Here is a 13,867-nt window from a genome sequence, read left to right on the forward strand (position 1 = left end):
GCTTGGTGTTATCCTAAAGGCTCCCCTGTAGGAATAAGAAAACTGAGGCACGTGGGAGGTTTAATGCTTTCCCCAAGGTTTCCTGGCCAGGAGCTGGCAGCACTTGGATTAAATCCCAGTGCCCTGGTTTCTGAGTCCATACTTGACATTGCTATACTTCTGTACTTTTCATTTTACTTTAGGAGATCTGTGAGATGTTGTGAAATTTTTTGTCTTATCTCTCGAGGCAGTTTTGCTGATTATATTAGTCAGGATTTTTTTTTTTTCTTTTTAGCTTTTTATTTTGTATTGCGGTAGAGCCGATTCACAATGTTGTGATAGTTTCAGGTGAACATCGAAGGGACTGAGCCATACACATGTGTATCCATTCTCCCCAAAACTCCCCTCCCATCCAGGCTGCCACGTAACACTGAGCAGAGTTCTCTGTGCTGTACAGTAGGTCCTTGTTGGTTGTCCAGTTTAAATATAGCAGTGAGGACATGTCCCTCCCAAGCTCCCTAACTAGCCCTTTCCCCTATCCTTCCCTCCTGGAAACACTTAGTTTGTTCTCTAAGCCTGTGAGTCTCTGTTTTGTGAGTGAGTTCATTGTATCATTTCTTTTTTAATTCCACATATAAGGGACATCATACTATATTTCTCTTCCTCTGACTTACTTCACTCAGTGTGACACTCTAGGTCCATCCCTGTTGCTGCAAATGGCTTTTCTGCCTTCTTTTTAGTGGCTGAGTAATAGTCCACGTATGATGGACCATATCTTCTTTGTCCCTCCTTCCGTAGGTGTCCATTTAGGCTGCTTCCGTGTCTTGGCTCTTGTAACTAGTGCTGCAGTGAACACTGGGCTGCAGGCATCCTTTCAGATCATGGTTTTCTCCGGATGTGTGTCTTGGGCTGCTTTTCTCTGCTTAGCAAGAAGCAGTGTCCACTGCTGGTTCCTGGCTTTAATTTCGCAGCTTTGTCAGTGGAGTGGGACTGAGTCTTTTCCAGTAGAGACTCGACTGTCTACTTAAGAGTCTGTAGGAAGAACCAAGACGAGCCTAGCTTGAAACACCTGCCTGCCCAGTGGCCAGCAGTGGCTTCTCTGATGAGCAGCAGCTTTCACTGAAGTAGAAACTTGGATGGGAGCAGCTCTCACAGGAAGAGAGGGGTATTGGTCTGACAGACAGTAGCCTCCCCTACACTGGGATCCAGCCCAAGTCCCCAAATGCTTTTCAGCTTGAGAATTAATCCACTTTTATGTGTAATGAGAGTTATTGTTCCTAGTTGTGACCCAGAGGCAGTTTGCATTCTCACTTACCAGAGAAACTTTCCAGTAATTCTGTTCGGTAAGAGAAAAATGGATGACTTGTGGGGAAATTTCCACCAGTTTTGACATAGAAAGGGCTTCCCGGTTGACCTGCTCCTTACTTGTGCATTCTGCCTCAAAGATACTTAGTGATGCTGTGTTGCTCATCACTTCTCTTTTTATCTGGTGCTTTCATATCTGTCACTTGTCTTCTCTTCCCTTTTTGCATTCTTGAGGCAGGATCATTGCATCCTGTGTTTTTGTGTTTGTTTTGTCAATTAAGTGTATCTGGGGCAAGTCATTCAAACTTGCAGACCTTAATTTCTTCAGCTATTAGGATAGGCTGATTGTTGTAACCCCCAAATAAACAAAAGTCTTAACCTCCAAAGAAGTTGCTCAGTCAGGTAAAGTTTAAAATTGTTATTTAGTCACTAAGTCATGTCCAACTCTGTAACCGCATGGACTGCAGCCCACCAGGCTCCTTTGTCCATGGGATTTTCCAGGCAAGAACACTGGAGTGGGTTGCCATTTCCTTCTCCAGGGGATCTTTCCAACCCAGGGATCAAACCCGTGTCTCCTGCACTGCAAGTGGATTCTTTACCACTGAGCCACCAGGGAAGCCCAAAGTTTAAAATAGGTGTTCCCAATCAGTGGAGGACTCTTCTCTAAGCGGCAGCTCGGAGACTAAGACTCATTCCGTCTTGTGGCTCTGCCGTCTCCAACACGTGGCTCCCTGAGATCACCCTGCCTGTCTGCACAGACAGCTTGCAGAAGGGGAAATAGCATGAAAGATTGTGGGTGAGAGGTTTTGAGGGACCAGACCTGGAAATAGTTCATGTCTGTCTGTTCCATTGGCCACACCTCCCTGCCCTGGAGGCTGGGAAATATGATCTGTCTACGCCTGTTTGTGCCCAGCAAGGAGAGGAACTGGCTTTCAACAGCCAGCCAGTCTCCACCACACCTCTTTGGAAACATTTGTAATTCTTCCCCTTTGCCTTCTCTTGTGCAGAGCACTAGTAAAGTTTGGGTGGGATTGAGCCCACCCCCAGCTCCAGGGGGGTCCCTGATGTCCTTCTTGCCACAGTCATTTGTTCAGTAGTGGATGCATCACCCAGGCTGAAGTCAGGCAGGACACGGATCCTCTGGTCCCAGTCACTAGTTCAGAGGCAGCCACGTGACATAAACTGTCTCAGTCACACTGCAGTACCTGGAGGATGGATGTGCTCACCTCCACCCCCCAGTGAGGACCCTGCCAGCTCGTGCAGGAACAGGCGTGGGAAATTGCAGTCACAGAGCCGGAGCCTTATGGAACTGATCCTGAGGCTCGGAAGACCTCACCCTGCCCTTTGCATTTGCACGAGTCTGTAAATCCACTTTATCATAAAGTATTTGAGGTTAATTTTCTTTATCTGCAGCCAGCCCTGTCCTGACTGATGGAACTTATGAAAGATCTTATGAAAGGGAGGCGGAACAGGGAGAGAGGAAGGATGGAATCTGGATCTCTGAGTCCTGCTTTGGTTGGTTGCTGCCGTATCTGTGATGTTTCTCTGAAAACTTGAACACCCAAGCAGAACCTCAATGGACGTTATCCTAGTTTGACTTCTCAGTTACCTGGAATTACAGCTGAGATAAGTATTTTTTAACATTCTTCTCCTGTTTTTAAAAAACCCTTTAGACAATGATTTGTCTCTGAATTGAAAGATAGTTTCATTGAAGAATAAATTCAGATTTTTTATTTATCTTCTACCAAAGTGAACTGAACATAGTTCATATGCTTTCTTTTCCCATGTTTTATTTAGCAACTTCTCTAAAGTTTTCTTTTTCATCAGGAAAATATTATGGAATAAATATATTGTACACGTTGCAGGATACAATTGGTTTATATAGCTGACTGTTATCTCTATAGTATATATAGAGATATATACGTCCCTTCTTTATTTCTTGAGTTGAAGTGTTAAAGCTTTTCCAAAATTTGAACAATTTGTCAAATTTGTTGATTTTATAGTAGCTGTATCTTGAAAAAAAAATTGCCACATGGTGTTCTTTAAAGAACAATTTGGGAGAATTATGTGTTACTCACTAAGGCAATTGAAAGTAATCTGGTATTTAGGAATTGTTCAAGAAGCTAATTTGCACAGCCAGAAGCCATCAGCTCAGCACACAGACACCTCCTGCCACTGTGGTGTCGAAATGTGAACCGTGAACGTTCCGCCTGACTCACTCAGTCCGGAGAGCAGCAGAGGGCTGACAGCCCCGTCATTCGAGCTGCCCTCCTGCGCTTATTTCAAGAGATTTGAGGTAAAGAACACCTGCTGTAGGCTTAAAAAGCAAACAGAGAGGACTGGGGCCGAGGGAGCACAGGGTAGGTGGGTCAGTCGAGTCGGGAGTTGGGTCGTGTGTGGCAGTGCCTGCCAGGGGGACTTGGACGGTTACCAGGGGCTTGGGTCACACGTCTGGCACAGAGCTTCTGCAGCCTCCACAAGTGGGAAAACAGCCCCAGAGTTCATAGGAGCTCGTGACTCAGGAGAAGGTGGTTGCTGAGCCGAAGCCTGAAGAACCCCCACTCCTGGGCCCTTTCTGAAGGTCAAGGCTCTCAGCAATGTTCGCGTAATAAATACGGTGGAGAAGGCCCCTCAGTGCAAGGTGAGGGCATCGTGCTCCACGTGGGCTCCAGGTCAGACCACAGGCCGTGGTCCCAGGCCCCCTGCTAAGTGGATTCAGGCATTAAAATTCATTCTCTGTGAGAGCGATATTATTTCTTTTTTTTTTTTTAAACAGTAGAAGAAATTTATTTTTAAATGAAACAAGGATATTTTTATTGATAAAAGGTATATCACTTTTTAATCTTGGCCAATTTTATTTACATTTCTTTGATTAGAAGTCTTTTTCCAGATATTTATAATTTCTATCTTGTATATTGTTTGTTACTTTGGCCACTTTCTGTTGGATAACCTGGAAGGAGCTCTTTTCTAATTTGCATGAAATTTCTTAAAAGTTAAGAGTCTTTTTAGTCCATTTGTCTTTTACGGTTAATAACTTTTTTCTAGTTTGCCTTTGAAATTTGCTTATGGGAAGTGTTTCTAGGATTGCCTACTGGAGTGAGATAAGTGACTGTGCTGGGGTGGGGAGGATGGGGTTAGGGCAGCTGGCTTGAGAAGGGGGAATGTAGGGAGCTGCCTGTCCGAGGAGCGGAGAAGGAGTGTGCAAGGAGGCACAGAAAGCGCCGTGGCCGCACGCGGCCCCCAGCCATCCCTTGACACCGTCCCGCAAGGTCATATGACTCCAGCAGTGCTCAGCCAGTCTTGTGCGTGTGGGCCTGAGCTGGGCAGTTGGGCTCATCTGGAATTAGAGTTTGGCCTTTCTCAGAATGTCCACTAGCTGTTGACAAGGCAGACGAGAGGGCAAGAGTTAGGGCCGTGAGTTTGGGTTTAACAGGAGTACCCGACCGAAGAAGAGGCCTAGGCACCTAGCAGAACAGGTGGGCTGAGACCTGGTAGTCTCTGTGAAGGGAACACGAGCCTAGTGCTGAGCGCGGCGTCCGCCGTGTAGCACCTCGCAGCTCTGCTGACTGTCCACAGCAGCCTGCCCTGGCGGTGAGCAGCGAGGCCAGCGGAGAGGCTCAGAGGTGGTAAACGAATCCCGCCCTAAGAGGCCACACAGTGGCACCGGAAGGGGAGCCCGAGGGCCTCCAGGACACCAGGAGTGTGGCTGCTTCATCTGGTGCTGGTTGTGCAGGGGTGTTCAGTGTGAAAATTCATCTACTGGTGCACTTAGGGCACGTGTACTTCCCTCTGTGCGTGTTCGATAGAATGTAAAGAAATGAGAGAACAAGAGCACGCTTTGGTGCCAGACCACCTGTTTTCAAACCTCTCTGTAGCCACTTAGAGCTGTGAGGCGCTGGGAAAGTTACCTTCTGCGCCTCAAGGTTCAAGTCATGTCATGCGAGATAGTAACTGCGCTCACGCTGCAGGAGGACTGTGAGGGCTGAGTGAGTCAGTGCACCGCAAGCGCTCTGAATAGTGCCTAACACATAGTAAACACTCCTTATATTTGCTACTTTTGTTAACAGTGGTTATTGCTAGTATAAACTGAAAAGATATGAGACAGAAGTGATGAACTGAGAATTTGTGGCCAGAGAAAGCTGGTGGACGCTCTGTCAGTTGATGTCCTGAGTAGGGTCGGGTGGACCTGGGAGCAGTCAGAACTAAATGGAAGGAACCCTGGTGTGCTGGCGTGGCCATGTGGACCGTGACCTTGCCTAGGACTTGCGGTGGAGAAGGCTGATGTTGAGAGGCCAAGGCCCTTAATGAGTGTGAGTGGCCCGTGGCATCTCGGGGTGATGCAAATCTCAGACGGTCAGAGCTGGGGGCTGACTGGGGTGATGCGGGGGGATGAGGAGTGGCCTCCCTCTGATGGCATGGTCTGGAGGAGAGCAGCTGTGGCCTTCACGGGGTTTTATCCCAGGGCTTTCCCAGCAGTCTCTCTGTCGTGTAGCTAGCTGGTGGCCCAGAGAGATGTCAGAAGTCAGGTGACGTATGCTGGGTTGTGGCAGTGAAATATAGGTTAATGACATCTGCTTTAGTGTTTTTTCTGAATTCCACTCCAGTCTGCCGACACCTGTTGTGGTCTGCCTGGCTTCTTGTCGGTGCCTTTCTCCTTGGACCCTGGCTAGATTTGTTTGGCCCCACCTGGCCGTTCCTTCTCAGTGTGTAACTCCTCCCCCGCAATTTGTGTGTGTGCACTTTGTTGCTTCAGTCATATCCGACTCTTTGTGACCCTTTGGACTGGGGCCCACCAGGCTCTTCTGTCCATGGGATTCTCCAGGCAAGAGTACTGGAGTAGAATTTAGTTGGAGGAAGTTAAAGTCATCCAAGTTCCACGCTCTGGGACAGTCTCATTTCTGGCAACTGGCCCTTGTTGCTGCAGATGTACTCCCATCTTTATTCCACTGCCAGGTGTGGGTCTGGCTCTGACATTCTCTCCTAGATTCCTGCCAGTGCCCTGGCTTCCCCTCAACAGCTGAGGCCTCTGTTGAATTTGGCCCCAGCCCCCTTTTCTGCCTGCAGCCACCAGGGTGAGGCCCTAGCACCCGGCAGACGCCCACCCTCGCCCACCCTCTCCCTGAATCTCCTGCCACCTCTGCCCCGCGCCTTCCTGCCCCGAAGCTGAGCCATCGCCTTTCACTGCGTCTCCTCGGGCAGGGTCTGCCAGCATTGTGCACCGGCTTCGGTCTCTTCCTGCCTGAGGGAGCCTCCCTCTCCCAGAGTCTGAGGAGCCAGGCACCCACTCCACCTTCGCGAGCCTGTGAGGCAGGCCGCCCGCCCGCCTGCCTGGCCACCTCCCAGGCCAGCCGCTCCTTTGTCTTCAGGGCTCCTGTGCTGACAATGGGCACATGGGAGGGACAGATTTTGAGTCCTGAAAAAAGAAAAAGGAAGGAAGTGTCCTTCACAGGACTTATGCGCGTTTTTCCTTGTTCTTCCTGGGTTGTTGTGTGTGTGTGTGTGTGTGTGTGTGTGTGTGTGTGTGTGTGTGTGAGAGAGAGAGAGAGGGCGAGGGAGAGATGTTTGTTGTTTCGGGGTGATGGAGAAGGGTGGGCGGGCAAGTGGAAGAGGAAATTTTATTTTGTGAGTAGGCAAAGGAAATCTTGTAGAAAGTTAACCTGAGACCATCTTAGCTCCTTTCCACCTTTTGATAGAATACTGGAAGACCTTTCAGCAGTATTTACTCTCATCCATCAATTCCACTCCTAGATATATACCCCACAGAGATATGTGCACATGTTCACCAAAAGTTGCATACTAGAATGTTCATAGACATTATTTATAATAGCTGAAAACTAAAAATAACCCCAAGATCCATCAAAAGGAGGATAAATTGTGATATAAGAATACAAGGAAATACTCTGCAGCAGTGGAAATGAAAGAACCATGCCATGTGCGACAGCGTGGATGAATCTCACAAGCCAAGTGTTGAGTGATGGAAGCCAGACAGAGAAAGATTCCATGCCATGTGGCTTGCCTTAGACAAAGTTCAAGTTCAGGCAGAGCTATGGTGTCAGGAGGCAACATGGTGCTGGCCTTTGGGGAAGAAGGGGGATAGTGGCTTGGAGGAGGTGTGAAGGCTTCGGAGTATGGTGGTGGTCTGTTTCTCCCCCTGGATAGTAGCTCTGAGGGCGAGTTTGTTTTATGATAATTGAGCAAGCTCCACACTTAGGATTCATATTATTTTCTGTAAATATGTTAGTCTTCAATAAAAATTTGTAGTAAGAACCTCAGCTGTGTATCATCTTTGAGTCAGAGTTTTCATGATGTACAGCATCTGCCCGTCGGGTCTCCGGGACTCGCTTGGCGTGTGCCTTTGCCCCAGTCTAAGCTGTAAAAGTCTTCCACTCCCTCTGCCCTCAGTTCCTTCTCATCCTTTTGAGTCTCCCGTGATGAGCTGCTTGCCTCCCTTCTCCAGTCATGCAGGGTCCAGTTTTCCTGTCACAGGCTCTGTTGGCACCATGTCCTGAAGCACAGCTTTGACGCCACATGTCTGTGTGAGTATTTGCAGGCCTCTTCTTCTGATCTTAGGGGCTTCCCAGATGGCTCAAAGGTAAAGAATCTGCCTGCCAATGCAGGAGACTCAGGTACAATCGCTGGGTCAAGAAGATCCCCAAGAGAAGGAAATGGCAACCCACTGCAGTATTCTTGCCTGGGAAATCTCATGGATAGAGAGGAACCTGGTGGGCTACACCCCATGGTGTTGCAAAGAGTCGGACCCAACCGAGTGACTGAACACGCACGCACGCCTCCTGATCTTAAGCTCCAGGACGGCAGAGGCCAGGTGTGGCTCCACCAGCCACGGTGTCTCCAGAGCTACCCCAGTGCTCACATCCATTGCCAGTTGTCAAATGAATACACTGAGTGTACCGACTTTAAAGGGAGCAGCCTTTCTTCTCCACCCTTTTCTACTTTTAGGTGGGGGAAGTGCAAGCTTGAAGGAGCCATGGGCTTGAACTTCCCTTATGAGATTGTGTGGAATGTTTTGAGATTATGGTGACTTTAATTGCCTTCAAGTTTGACCTGTAGAGGAGTGGAAAGAATGATACAGAGCTGGCTGACCAGCCACTGTCCCTTAACCTAGTTTTGAGCTCTGTGCCCACTAGTCGTGTTATTGAGGACGAACAGTTTATATATGATGACTTCATTTCTCCTGGCTTTTCTCATGACAGTCCTAAGGTCAAGCCTATTTTAAGCCTGAGAAATATGTCCTGGAAGTTCGTTCCAGAGTCCCTGTTTCCTTTTTCTTTCCTTAGTATTGAAATCTTGGCTGTCTTCCCTACCCCTTCCCTCCTAAATTGTTCTCTGAAGCAACTTTGAAAGTAACGTAAATATCTTCTATGTTGATCTTCTCTGAACTTCAGTTGTCGCTTTCAACTTGATGTGGGAAAATGGAGAGTTCTCATATACTGTTCTAACCGGCAGCATTAAGCCAAGAGCTTTGCTCTCATTGACCCAGAAAGAAGCATTTAAGACAGTGCATTTACACTTAGGTTTGTTTGTTGGATGATTTTTGTAGATTTTTTTCCTTCTTGTGTAAAGTGGTCAGGAGCCGAGTTGTAGAGCCAGGCGGTACCGGTCTGAATCCCAGCCCTGCCTCTCCCTGCCTTTTGACCTTTGGCAAGTCACATAACCTCTCTGAGCCCAAGTGTTTTATTTTTAAAGTAAGGGTAGTCATCACAGTTTGATTACATGCTGACTGTAAAACAATCTGCTCAATGCCTAAAAAATTACAAACACTCAACAAACAGCAGTTGCCTAAAATGAAAGATTTGGCTTTGTCATTAGAAAAATGATAGTTTTAACATATAGTATCTATTAGAGTCTAAAAGATAGATTAGGGCCTTTTGTTTGTTTCTTCTGTTTATTAGCTTGTGGGATCTCAGTTCCCTGACTAAATATTGAACCTGGGCTCCCGCAGTGAAAGCCCAGAGTCCTAACCACTGGGGCGTGTGCATGAGAGCTCAGTGTGTCTGTCTCTGCGAACTGCAGCCTGCCAGGCTCCTCTGTCCATGGACGGCCAGAGAAGACCCTCAGGAATGCTCTCATACTTCTCTGCATAGAGGGTCTTATTAAGCTTAAGTTTAAATTTTTTTTGCTTTTATAAGTAGTGTTTTCTTTTTGATTGTATTTTGTAACTGAATTAATTTCCTGTAAATGAAGCCCATTAGTTTTTGGTATGTTTATTGTATAACCTGGTAAATTTTCTGATTTATAATATTTTTTTCCATCAAGTCTTTGATAATACTATGATATTATGTGTATTGTTTTACCTCTTCTTTCCCAGTTGTTAGATCACTAATTGCAGTCTCTTGACTGAACTGAACTGACCCGGTTACATTAGATAGTATCTCCAGTGCAGTGTAAAATAGAAAAGAGAGTGTTTTGTTTTTAATATAAAATAGTATCATATTTCTAGTTTTTCAGGAAATTTCTAGTTTTTCCTCCATTTTCTTCCTTAAACTTTAGCAGGCTTTTACATTGAGAAAAGGAACAGTGGAAAGAAAGTACATGGAGAAATTTTTTATTTGTTTTTCCTTTCAAAGTGGGGTGAGAATATACTCAAGGATGGTTGTAATAAATGTGATCATCTCTGCCGCTCTCAACTTTATAGTATAGTATCTAATCATTTTCTCAGTAGTTGATGAAATTTCAATGGCTGTTTTCAAATATGTGAAAATATATACTATATTTAAGTGACTTAAATAGTAGGAGCTTTCCTGGTGACTCAGTGGTAGAGAATCTGCCTGCCAGTGCAGGAGACACGGGGTCGATCCCTGATCCAGGAAGATCCGCCATGCTTTGGAACATCGAAGCCTGTGCGCCACAACTATAGGGCCTGCGCTTTAGAGTCTGGGCTTCACAACGAGAGAAGCCGCTGCAGTGAGAAGCATGCATGCTGCCCCTGGAGAGTAGCTTCTGCTCGCCACAATTAGAGAAAAGCTTGAGCAGCCATGAAGACCCAGCACGGCCAAAATAAATAAACGGAATTATTTTTTTTAAATAGTAGATACTGTATAATTCTAATTTTAAAAACAAGTGTATAGGAAAAAAGATGAATGAAGGTTTAAAAATGAAACCTCAGGAGCTCTCCCATCTTACATCATTGCCATCTCAGCACCTCGTTCAGGGCTTTCTGGGGTAGGTGCAGAAGACGCTGGTGACTTGCACACCATCCGGTACGGGCCTCACTGACATGCATCATTTAGTGCACGGTCTTCGGGGTGGAACTAGCGTAATGGCCTCCTTGCACGGGGTGGGAAGAGGAATCCTTGTGTGTGCCAGGAGAGAGAGCCAAATACGGGTGAGTGTGAGGTGTCCCTGCCACGCTCTAGAACATTGCTAGTGCTAGTTCAATAGCCTTTTCAAGTTTTCCTATGGTTATTGTCTTGTTCTGGTTTTGTCTACTTTTATAAATTTCTGTTTCTAGAAAAAATTTTTTCTTTAAGATTTTTAAATGTATTTGCAGTGTATCTTGAATAAACCTGACTTGATGGGCATTTCAAAATGATCATTTTGATTCTATCTGAATGAAGCTGGGGGGAAAAAGCCCCAATTACTTTGGCTGCTGAGTGGAAAATGGATTATAGGGGACACATAAGTAGCAGAAGGCTAAGTCCAGTCCCAGAGGTAGTTTGGGTTTGGTGGTAGCAGTAGATATGGGCAGATGTGGGCAACCTTGGGATGTGATTTTGGGAGGTCGAGTCTGTAGTGGTGCTGTTCAGGTAGTCATGTAGGCAGACCGTTCCTGTCTCGGGACAAGGTCAGGAGTTTGTGCCAGGTGTAAATCAACACGCTGATTTCTTCATTTAGAATATCCTCCTGTTAAACATTTTCTGTGGTTGATTCACACTCTGGCTCAGTCGTTATTTCATTGTGAGCTAGTAGCGGGTCCGTGGGCCACTCTTGGAGCAGCACCAATCTCTAGTACTTTTGTTTTAATGCCACAAGTTAGTTAACCAGTCTCTTACTATTGGACTTTGAGATGTTTCAGCACCTCTTCCCCACATCTTCTTTTTGGTATTAGAAATAAATAACACTGCTTTGAATTCTTATTTATACAGTTAGGTGTATATTTCTTGTGATTCCTTTTATTAAAAATGTATTGATTATTTTTGGCTGCTCTGGGTCTTTGTTGCTGCGCCTGGGCTTTCTCTGGGTGCGGCGAGCGGGGGCTCCCCTTCACTGCAGTGCCCAGGCTTCTCTCGTGGTGGTGGCTTCTCTTGTTGTGAGCACGGATGGGAGGGCTTCAGTAGCTGAGGCACTTGGACTTAGTTGCTGAGTGACATGTGGGGTCTTTCTGGACCAGGGATTGAACCTGTCCCCTGCGTTGCAAGGTGAATTCTTACCCCCAGACCTCCTGGGAAGTCTTCTTGTGATTGCTTTAGCACAGTTCCTGGAAATAGAATAAGAGTTTTGGAACATATTGAAAAAATTGTTCTCCAGAAAGATTGTACCCACTTACAGAGCCATACTTTTGCTATCACTGAATTTTTTTTTCAAGAAATTTTTGCTAATTTAGATGACACATAACAAGTCATTATTTTAATATGCATTCACTTGATTACTGTAAGACTGAATAGTTTTCATGTATCTTTTTGAGAAATTGATAGTTCTCTCTTTGCTAATTTTTTATGTTCTTTGATCATTCTTATTTTGGGACATAAGCACCCTTTACATTAAGGACATTTACTCTTTGACTCTACAGTGAAAGTATTTTCCCCCACTTAAAAACAGATTTTCATTCAGTAAAATTTTTTTTTGCCTATGCTGCATGGAAGTGGGATCTTAGTTGTGTGATCAAGGATCAAACGCAGGCCCCCTCCATTGGAAGTACAGAGTCTTAACCAATGGACCGCCAGGAAAGTCCCCTCAATAACTTTTCAAAATAAATAAAATTAGATTTTCATGCTTTTGTGTTACTTAGAAATTGTTCTATATGAGAGTCTCAGCAGCATAGTTAGTTGGGTGGGAGTGGTCCAGGCTGTCTGAGTCTGTGTCTAGAGAGGCTGCCCGCTGATGCAGTCATTTCACTGTTGATCCACCATTCTGGGCTGAAGGGCTTGGTGTGAGAAACTTAGGGGTTAAAAGCTCTTGTGTCAGGGACACGTGAATGGATGGTAGATACTAATAGATTATTTTTAATTTTTTTAGACATGGTGAATTTTGGGGTAGAAAAGCAGACACACAAATCTTCAGGGGTGAAAAATTTCAGAGATGTGCCTTAAAATACCACAACAGAAAAGGCATAGCTATAGCAGGTGTGTCCAGATTATGATAATTATTGAGTCTGAGCGATGTGGAGGTTGTTTATACCATTCTTTATCTTTGTGTATGTTTGAAAGTTTTCATAATGAAGTTTTTAAAAGGCTCTTCTTGGATCTTTACAAGGCTGCTGGGGGGTTTTCTCTGGAGTGTCTAGAATTCCTCCTGAGCCCCTTTCTCTTGGCACTCTGTGGGTGATGACCCACACCACAGATGGATCTACCGCTGAAGTCAGTTGTGAGTCAAGGAAGGAGGCTCATTATTGTCCCTTTATTTAAATGGCCATGGTCATTTGCAAATAATGTATGTTCTCTGTTAGGTACAAAGTTCTAAGTATGTCAGTTAAATCAAGGGGTTATTAATCTTCTGAATCCTGTGCCTGTGTTTATTTTGTACGTGCCTAATCTGCCAGACAAGGGTGGCATTTTGAAGTCCTTCACTACGGTTGTGGTTTTGGCCAGTTTTTCCTTATACTTCTCAACTCTGGGCTTTAAAAAAAAACAAAATAATTTTTAAAATAAATAATTTCAGACTTACAGAAAGGTTGTAAAAAATATAGTACAAAGAATTTCTGCATACTCTTCACTTAGATGCCCCAAATGTTGGCATTTTAGCATGCGTTTTTATCATTCATTCTTTGCATCCATATTGCTGTTATCTTCAGAACCAGTTGAAAGTAAGTTGTAGATATGACACTCTTTTACTCCAGAATACTTCAGTGTGTTTCCTAAAAGCAAAGATGTTTTTTTCCCCTTAACTTTTTAAATTATATTTTTAATTGGCAGATAATTGCTTTACAGTAGTTAGTTTCTGTCATTGATCAACATGAATCAGCCATGGGTGTGTGTGTGTCTGTCTGTCTGTGTGTGTGTGTCTGTGAGTGTGTGTCTGTGAGTGTGTCTCTGTGTGTGTGTCTGTCTGTGTCTGTGTGTGTCTGTCTGTGTGTGTCTGTGTGTGTGTGTGTCCCCTCCCTGTTGAACCTCCCTCCAGCTTCCCACCCTGTCCCATCCCTCTAGGTTGTCACAGAACACCAGGTGTGAGCTCCCTGTGTCGCCTGCAGATCCCTACTGGCTCCTCTATTTTGCATGTGGTAGGGCTGGTTTCAGTGTTCCTCTTTCAGTTGGTTCCTTGCCCTCCTTTCCCTGTCCACGGTCTGTTCGCTGTCTGCATCTCCATTGCTGCCCTTCATATAGGTTCATCAGTACCGTCTTTGTAGATTGCATATATATGTGTTAGTATGTGGCTTGTTCTTCTCCTTCTGAAAGACATTTTCTGTAAT

The 13,867-nt window shown here is 45.3% G+C and overlaps 1 protein-coding gene across 4 annotated transcripts in view; it reads left to right on the plus strand.

The window, feature by feature from the left end:
- PDE8A (phosphodiesterase 8A) overlaps positions 1–13,867 on the plus strand; it is a 144,567-nt gene that overhangs the window by 20,940 nt on the left and 109,760 nt on the right. The window contains exon 1 of one of the 4 annotated variants that reach the window (XM_052659940.1): positions 3,565–3,580. The exons of 2 other annotated variants lie outside the window; for them this stretch is intronic. The gene's annotated coding sequence lies outside the window, so the exon portion shown is untranslated. Of the gene's footprint in view, positions 1–3,564; positions 3,581–3,906; positions 3,926–13,867 lie in introns of those variants that run through there. One more of the 4 variants, XM_052659941.1, reaches the window with a different exon arrangement.

Source organism: Budorcas taxicolor, chromosome 21 (genome assembly GCF_023091745.1).
Source record: "Budorcas taxicolor isolate Tak-1 chromosome 21, Takin1.1, whole genome shotgun sequence".
In the NCBI taxonomy this organism is placed as follows: domain Eukaryota; kingdom Metazoa; phylum Chordata; class Mammalia; order Artiodactyla; family Bovidae; genus Budorcas; species Budorcas taxicolor.